The sequence below is a fragment of the Colobus angolensis genome, unplaced genomic scaffold (assembly GCF_000951035.1).
Source record: "Colobus angolensis palliatus isolate OR3802 unplaced genomic scaffold, Cang.pa_1.0 Scaffold210, whole genome shotgun sequence".
Classification (NCBI taxonomy): Eukaryota; Metazoa; Chordata; class Mammalia; order Primates; family Cercopithecidae; genus Colobus; species Colobus angolensis.
Window position 1 is genome coordinate 1,491,596 of NW_012115267.1, and position 9,018 is coordinate 1,500,613.

Genomic DNA, 9,018 nt, shown 5'->3' on the forward strand with positions numbered 1-9,018 from the left:
GCTGAGGCAGGAGAATGGCGGGAACCCGGGAGGCGGAGCTTGCAGTGAGCTGAGATCCGGCCACTGCACTCCAGCCTGGGTGATAGAGCGAGACTCCGTCTCAACAACAACAACAACAAAAAGGTTATAACTTGGTCCAGCACCTGAAACATTGTAGCTCTCAATAAATGTTTGTTCTTCTCATTATACATATTTATATCCTTACTTTAATCTCTGTGGATTTAGTACAGAGTGGATGGTCAGTCATGTTTATGGGATTAGCAATTAAGATATGCACCTGTATCGCTGCAGCTGTCCATTAGTATATTTTAAGAAGGAATGGGCCATTCAATATAGATCATAGCTCAATATTTTACGGTGTTTCCTCTATGCGAGGATTGGTTCAGAGTGAAATTATCTACCCGAGCTTGGGCAGTCCATCAATCGCTCTTCTTTTGTGTCCGCTGCTTCAGACTGCCTTTCTCACTTCTGTTCCCATCCTTATATTTGCTGCCCTGTTTCTGAAGGAGCAAATCAGAAAATGGTGGCTTTTTAAAAGGACTTTAAACTGAGCCTGAGTTGTCTAGAGGAAAACAGCAAAAGAATTCTATCAAGTCTGTTGTAATTTGAATTTCCCCTTTCCCCCATCAATTTCCACCCTGTGAAATGAGGTGGGAGGAACTAAACACACTCTGCAGTCCCTGATAATTGCAGTGGTCTGTGATCTTTTTTGTCCGTGGGGGCACTTTGAGCTCAGCAAGGTAAAGCAACGTTAGCAAACAAACACAATTTAATGACTAGTTCTGGCTCTCTGATAAGGATACTCTCAAAAAGAAAACAGGTGCAACTTCTACTCTTTGCCCGATTTGCTGCTTGTCTTTGCACTTGCCTGGAATTACTAGAGGCTGTTTGCCTGGCTGAGCTGAATGTCTGGAAACCTGGTTTCCGCCCCTTTGCGTTCAGAAATTTTGAGAAAAGATAAGAAGGGCGGACTGAGCTCAGAAGGAACTAAGCTTTTCTTAGAGATTTTAGTCAAATAATAGAAGGTTAAACATGAAGAGGAAATGATTGGGAAAATATGTGAAAAACCAGTAGCCAATCATATACTGCCTTCCAGGAGACCTGGCTACAAATCCCTGCCTTTACCATGGAGGCTGAAGGTGGGGCTGGACTTCAGCCTGCTCCTCAGCCCTGCCCTGTCCTTGAGACAAGGGGCGCCCCTGGCACTGTAGTGGGATCTCTGCCCTGCCAGCAGGGGGGGCCCGGGCATAGTCCTTTGCCCCATCTCTTCCTCCCTCTATTATTCAGTGTGGCTTACCTTGAATCCATTTTTTCCTATCAGGCCTCATCCTCTTTCAATCTACGCTCCTTTAGAAAAGCATTTTTAAAAAATTTACATATGCCTTGTATTAGTCTATTTTGCATTGCTATAAAGAAATACCCAGGACTCGGTAATTCATATAGAAAAGAGGCTTATTGTGGCTCATGGTTCTTCGGACTGTGCAAGAAGCACGGTGCCGGCATCTGTTTTGGAGGAGGCCTCCGGAAGCTTTTCCTAATGGCAGAAAGTGAAGAGGGAGCAGACATGTCACACGGTGAGAGTGGGAGCAAGAGAGAGAGGGAGGAGGTGCCAGGTTCTTGTTAACAATCAAATATCAATAACTAATAGAGTGAGAACTCACCCATCACCAAGGGAACCACACCATTCATGAGGGGTCACATGAGGGGTCACCCCCATAACCCAAACACCTCCTGTTAGGCCCCACCTCCAACACTGGGGGGTCACATGTCACCGTAAGATTTGAAGGGGACAAACCTCCAAACCATATCATATCTCTTCCCCCAAAGAGATGATACTTGGCAGCCACTTGTCTAGGCCTGTCCCACCACCCCCAGCCAGCCAGTGCCAGCTCTGGCTCCTACCTCTTCCCACCACTCGATTGACTGCTGGCAATTGGTGGCATGCTTTCCTGTGTCTTAATGTCAAATTGGGAGACACTACAGTAAAAGACAGTCCCTAAATGAACCAGTCTTCCTGTCAGGCCTCATCCTCATTCAATCTACGCTCCTTTAGAAAAGCATTTTTTAAAAATTTACATACGCCTTGTATTAGTCTATTTTGCATTGCTATAAAGAAATACCCAGGACTGGGTAATTCATGTAGAAAAGAGGCTTATTGTGGCTCATGGTTCTTCAGACTGTGCAAGAAGCACGGTGCCGGCATCTGTTTTGGAGGAGGCCTCCGGAAGCTTTTCCTAATGGCAGAAAGTGAAGAGGGAGCAGGTGTGTCTCCTGCTCCATGAGACCTCCCCTCAATGAATGTTTCCTGGGCATCATCTGTAAGCCATTAGGCACTACTGGAGGCCCATAGGTAGAAAGGGCCCTGGGATCCAGGGGAAGAAGCAACTAGCTCTGCCCTGGAGAGCTGCGGAGGGTTTTGCAGGTAGAGAAAGGAAAGAAGGGCAGCCAGGAACAGAATGCAGGGTGTGTAAGTTGAAGGGTGAGAAGCGGAGGAAGCGCAACCTGTTCAGGAAATGGGGGGCCTTTCCAAGGAGCTGGAACACAGCGTGCAGGGAAAGTGATGGGGGATGACGTTGTGAAGGGATGTAAAGGCCTTTGGACTTGCCCGGGTTGGCGATGGGATAATCATCAGGTACCTCAGCAAGGAGCTGAAAAACAAGAGTTTTAGGTCTTCCCATTTAAATTAACCTGTTCACTCAGCACCCTAGGGGTATTCAAGTAATTAGAAAGGAACCTTGAGAAGGGATGGAAGGGATGGTGGGGAAAACACCCCCAGGGCAAGCCGCAGGTGTGCTTTCAACCGGCGGAAACTGTTGTAGAAAGTGGGATCCAATTATGCCAAATCTTCACCTTTCTGGAACCCACTGACACACACCTTGCAGGAACCAAGCTTGTTTTATTGCACTTCTAGAATACAATTGACTGGGCTCCCTCCAACTCCTGTCATATTCCACATTTACTTTATGCACATATATTTACGTATTTACTATATGATAGATAGTAGTAAAGTGCTTTGTAAAACACAGAGTGCTCTACAGATTGACAATTTGTATTGTAGCTTTCCGTGGGCGTGCTGAGAGGCTCTAGCCAGAACACATATTGCTCAGATACCCTCTTCCGAGAAGGTTGCTCTCTTCAACTTTACTATAATGCAGAAATATGGAAGTAAGAAGAGATGGGCGTAGCCAATCGCATCAGCCAACTCCAATTTGGTGACCATTATTGTGATTGTTACAAATTATAACCCCAAGGCAGTGAAGATAAAGTGTGTTTTGTGGAAGCAGGACTTTTGCCTGGGGGTGGTGGCTCACATCTGTAATCCCAGCATTTTGGGAGGCCAATGGCGGGGGGAGGGGGGGATCACTTGAGGTCAGGAGTTCAAGACCAGACTGGCCAACATGGTGAAACCCCATCTCTACTAAAAATACAAAAATTAGCCTGGTGTAGGGGTGAGTGCCTGTAATCCCAACTACATGGGAGGCTGAGGCAGAAGACTCACTTGAACCCAAGAAGTGAAAGATTGCAGTGAGCCGAGATCATGCCACTGCACTCCAACCTGGGTGACAGAGCAAGATTCTGTCTCTAAATAAATAAATAAATAAATAAATAAAAGCAGGACTTTGGAGGGCCTTTCATATACTGAGAATTCAATGGTCACTGAGAAATCAAAGGTTATTTGAATCCAGCCTTTCTCAAGGTTGATTTGACCAGCAAATCTCCTATTTCCTGGTCCACATTGCCTGGAGGCCCTCCAAGATACTCAAGAAATAGTCTTTGTCCTATATTTCAAAAGGAAAATGTTCTTTTCTGGGGGAAGCTGTAGGTAACCTGTAATGTGGGAACTAGTCCAAGAAGCAGCACCAGAAGCTGCAGTCTCGGAAAGCCAGCAGCTCCCGTCTCTGCAGTCGATTCTTACCCTGTAGCCTTGGGTCTGATCTGAGAGGCTTCCTCTGAAGTTCTTAGCTAAGACCTGCCCTACTTCCCACCTGCCTCGCTCCACATGACCATCTTTTTACTATCAGCCCTGACTCGTAGCCTTACCCCTACCTCCCTAGCATTCCCTTTGCTTGATATTTGTAACCCTGACCTGGGGCTTATTGTAAGAACTCAGGGAGAAGGACCCAAGGCTACCTTGATAATATTCTCTCATTGATGTAACACCAGCTTATGATATATCACTATTCTATTCTATTCTATTCATTTTATTTTTGAGACGGAGTCTCACTCTGTTGCCTAGGCTGGAAGTGCAGTGGTGTGATCTCAGCTCACTGCAGCCTCCATCTCCTGGATTCAAGCAATTCTCCTGCCTCAGCCTCCCGAGTAGCTGGGATTACAGGCACCCACGACCACACCAGGCTAACTTTGTATTTTTAATAGAGATGTTGCCCAGGCTGGTCTCAAACTCCTGAGCTCAAGTGATCCGCCTGCCTCAGCCTCCCAAAGTGCTGGGATTATAGGCATGAGCCACTGTGTCCGACCTACTTTCTTCATATTTTTAAGTTGTTGTTTGTTTCTATTGTGGAAGGAAGGTTCTTTTGGGACTCCTTTTATTCTGTGATCTGCGTCTTATAGTCAGTAATTATTTTCTTAATTTTATGCGTGCTCCCTAGGGTATAACCTGGTTTTCAATCCTCATGTCGTGTCTGTCTTGTTGTCACCTCTGATGCTTTTGGTTGTCTTCATTTGAAGGCAAGGAGAAACCTTCATTTGTTTTTGCTTTCGCATTTATGATCAATAACATGTGATTCTTTCTTTCGTATGGCGCTTTCAGAATTACCTGCACAGAGTGCTCCTCACAGGTGGTTGTGGTGCAGAAAGCAGCACTGAACAGGAGTGCTTTCCCCTTTGTACTGGGGAGAGCTAGGTTTTCCTGGTCTGGCCCCTTTGGAGTTTTGGTTCCTAGGCTTCTGACTCTCAAGACACGCCTGAGTTCTCTTTGTAAGGCAAAAAGACAGCTGATTTCTGAAATCACATGCTACAGTTTAAATAATTCAATCCGAAACTGCGTTTGAATAAGAAACCATCCTCCAGCTTCAAGCTTTCCCTTCATTAGCATTAGTTTTTATTCAAGTTAAAAATGTCCTTCTGGCTTCCCCTCCCTCTACCAGAATTCTTAGTTACTTTCAAAAGCCCCGTTGTACTTTTTGTTTGTTTGTTTCCTTGTTTTATTTTGTTTTGTTTAGAGACGGAGTCTTGCTCTGTCACTCAGGCTGGAGTGCAGTGGAGCCATCTCAACTCACTGCAACCTCCACCTCCCCAGTTCAAGTGATTCTCCCGCCTCAGCCTCTGGAGTAGCTGGGATTACAGGCGCGCCACACCCGGCTAATTTTTGTATTTTTAGTAGAGACAGGGTCTCCCCGTGTTGGCCAGGCTGGTCTTGAACTCCTGACCTCAAGTGATCCGCCCATCTTGGCCTCCCAAAGTGCTGGAATTATAAGCGTGAGCCACCATGCCTGGCCCATTTTACTTTAAATAATGTAATTCCTTCTGTTCTTCCAGGCATTCACCTGGCTCCTAGGGCTTTTGTGCTGTAGGCCAATATTTCCAGCTACTTTTGGAAAAAATCTCTCTGGAGTCCCAGTGAGCTGGTCACATCAGCCTGTCTAGAGGTAAAGCACATTTCCCTGCCCTCGTGTGCCTCTCCCTTGCTGTCTTTCACTTAATCAAGGTACACAACACCCTCTACAATGCTGAGCATGCTCAGGTCCTCCTGGGCTTCATGGCGTCTTTCTTTTTCCTTATTCCATTGGCCTAATCTGATTGAATTTAAATTTTGCACATTTTGCATTAGTAATTCTCTTGCATGAATCTCTTTCTCTTCCTCCCTTCTGCCATCACTACTAGCTCTTGTCCTCTCTTTTCTGGACTGTAGAATAATCTCTTTGGTGGTCTTCCTGTGGTCTTCCCTTCCCCTCTACTAAATCTACTCTCATTCAGTATCAAGAAATACTTAATCAGCAATGAATACTCTCCACCCAGCCCTTGACCCATTATCAGTCTCTGACATCAGCTCCTCTCCAGCAGAGCGAAGTGCAACTGCAGCCAGCTCATGCCTTCAAGAGAAGGACTGAAGATCATTGTGTGCCTGAACCAAGTAAGTCTAACTGCTCCTTCACCAGCTCACCCAAAACTATAGGGGCTTTCTACAACCATGTTCCCATGGCTCTGGGAATTCCTCCAGGCTTGAACTCTGGTTTGGTTTCCCCAGTTTATATCCTATGCTTCATATCAAGATCTTCACACTTTGCCTATCCTACAAGAAGCAGCGGCCAGGTTGGACTTTCTGATAAGTTTTGGAGGTTGCTTCTTGGCTCACCCTTGGTACCTTGTTCTACTAGCCACAGCTAAGCACCACAAAGCCTAGGTGACTGGGACATTGCAACCCAACCCAGACCCAACACTATGGCCAGATGAGACTTCTAGGGCCAATACCAAAGACTATGAGGTTTGCAAGGTGAAGTTCACTGGCAACCTCTTATAGTCCATAACAAATATTTCTAGTTTGTTCATTCATTGAGTCATCTAACAAGTATTTATAGAGCAACCATCAAGTGCCATATATATTCCATAGTGTTAGGTATATAGCAGGGAAAATGTCAGACAAAGTTTCTACTCATAGAATCCGTATTCTACTATTGGAGGAAAAAAGATAGCACATATAGCATCAATCATTGTCAATGATCTTAAATGTCTGAAGACAATTAGCTGTATAAGATGTAAGTGACTGAGAGGGGAGGGCTATTTTAGACAAAATGCTCAAGGAATTAGCTTTGGGAATATGACATTTCAACAAAGATCTGAATGACAAGAAGAAGCCAGCATGCCAATTTTCATGGGCAGAGTATACTTAGTAGAGAGACCAGAACACGTACAAAACCCTAAAGTGGGAATGAACCTGGATGAGTTTGAAGGATGGGAAAGAGAACAATGTGGCTGGATTTGATAAGCAAAGAGGTGAATAAGAGGAAAAATTAAGTCAAACAGGAAGACACAGACTAGATCATGTAAGGCCTTGGTAAGTGATATGGTTTGACTGTGCCCACCCAAATATCATCTTGAATTGTAGTTCCCATAATTCCCACTGTTGTGGGAGGGACACAGTGGGAGATAATTGAATCATGGGGGCAATTACCCCCATGCTACTGTCCTCATGATAGTGAGTGAGTTTTCACAAAATCTGATGGTTTTATAAGTTTTATAAGAGATTTTCCCCCATTTTGCTTGGCACTTCTCTCTTGCCTGCCACCATGTAAGACATGCCTTTGCTTCTCCTTCTGCCACTATTGTGAGGCCTCCTCACCCATGTAGAGCTGTGAGTCCATTAAACCTCTTTTCCCTTATAAATTACCCAGTCTCAGATATGTCTTTATTAGCAGTGTGAGAACAAACTAATACAGTAAATTTGCATAAGACATTTGCATTTCTCTTTGAAAGTAATGGGAAGCCATGCTCTGCACACCCAGAAGAAGAGTGAGATTGGAAACCATGGTGATTGAAGCCCTATTGGGAGTGAAGACTTTAGCCCTGAGGGAGAGAGTGGCTGCAGAGTTTCTCAGATATCTGCAACTGGGGATGATATCTGGATGGGATGCCTGGCCCCTGGGCCTAGTGAGGAGTTCAAAGAAGAAGGAGCAGAAAGGCATTCAGGAGAGAGTGAGCAGAGACTCAATGTTCTGTAAGTAAGTGCTCCTAGAGGGGAATTGTTAGAGAGGTCGGTAGAGGGGCCCAGGATTCTGGGAAGCTGGAGATTCCAGCTCTAAGACCTGCTATTTTAGCCTCAAGACAGATGCACAATTATAGGTTGCAACAATGGAGTCATTTTGAAGAAGCAAAAATACTCAGTGCAATGGATTGAATGTTAGTGTCCTTGCAAAATCCATATGTTGAAACCCTAACCTACTATGTGATGGGATTAGGAGGTAAAGCCATTGGGAGGTAATGAGGGTGGAATTCTCAGGAATAGGATTGGTGCTCTTATAAAAGGGACCCCAGAGCGCTCTCTCGCCCTCATTCCACCACGTGAGGATACAAGAAGTCTGCAGTGTGCAACCTGGAAAGGGCCCTCACCAGAACCTGACCATGCTGACTCCTTGATCTTGGACTTCCACACTCCAGAACTGGGAGAAATAAACTTCTGTTGTTTGCATGTCACCCAGTCTATGGGGTACTTTGTTGTGGCAGCCCAAATGGGCCAAAACACCCACATTCATCACTAGCAGGCCCTGGACATATTACCCTATTGATTCTCAGCTGTGCTCTCTTGCACCATGGGCACCCTGAAACAAGACACACACATATGTAAAAATAAACGTAAAAATGGCACCCTGATATTTACGCAGGGTGGGCCCCAGATGTGCCTACCATGCTAATAGTATAAATCCTGGCCTCAGGCAAATGGCCTTCTTGACCTTCCAAAGATCTAATAAGCAGCTCTCCCTTGAGAAGGCCTTTCTCCTTTCATGATTGTTCCTTTTCTTGCATGGTAGATTTTACCTTTGCTAATATGCAATGATAAAAAAAACAAAAAAAAACCAAAAAAAAAAAAGGAAAAAAAGCAACTCTACCAAATAGACGGGACTTTGAAAGTGTGAAGACCGCTCAGTTCTCTGACAAGCCCTGCTGCCTCAGCCCACAGTGAGGCACTGGAATAAAATTAGGACTGTATGAAGGATGAATGGGTCCAGTCTCTCTCCTGCAGGGCCCTGCCATGTGGACAGGGCCAGAATCATCACTTGGTTCATAAGCTGGAATAGAGCGCCTTTCATTCAGAGTTCCCAGGACACTTCACAGCTGCTAAACTGATCCTAAGTAAATATTTGTAGCCACACAATACAAGTGGGAATATGGAGGCACCATGAAAAAAAAGGATTGGCCAAAACCCCCAGAGTCAACTCCAGAGGTAGGACCAGAAGCCAGGACCCGAGCCAGTTCAGGGCTCTGTCAGCAGGATCGGTCTGGGAAAGGAGGGTGGGATTTCATGACTGAGAAGAGTGGTGATCAAACAAATTTGGGGGGCCC

At 45.3% G+C, this 9,018-nt stretch overlaps 1 long non-coding RNA gene across 1 annotated transcript in view; it reads left to right on the forward strand.

Moving 5' to 3' along the window:
- LOC105512375 overlaps nucleotides 1-8,150 on the forward strand; it is a 10,495-nt gene extending 2,345 nt beyond the window's left edge. The window contains exon 3 of the long non-coding RNA XR_001001836.1: nucleotides 5,500-8,150. This is a non-coding gene — a long non-coding RNA (uncharacterized LOC105512375). The remainder of the gene's footprint in view (nucleotides 1-5,499) is intronic.
- Nucleotides 8,151-9,018: the final 868 nt, after the last annotated feature.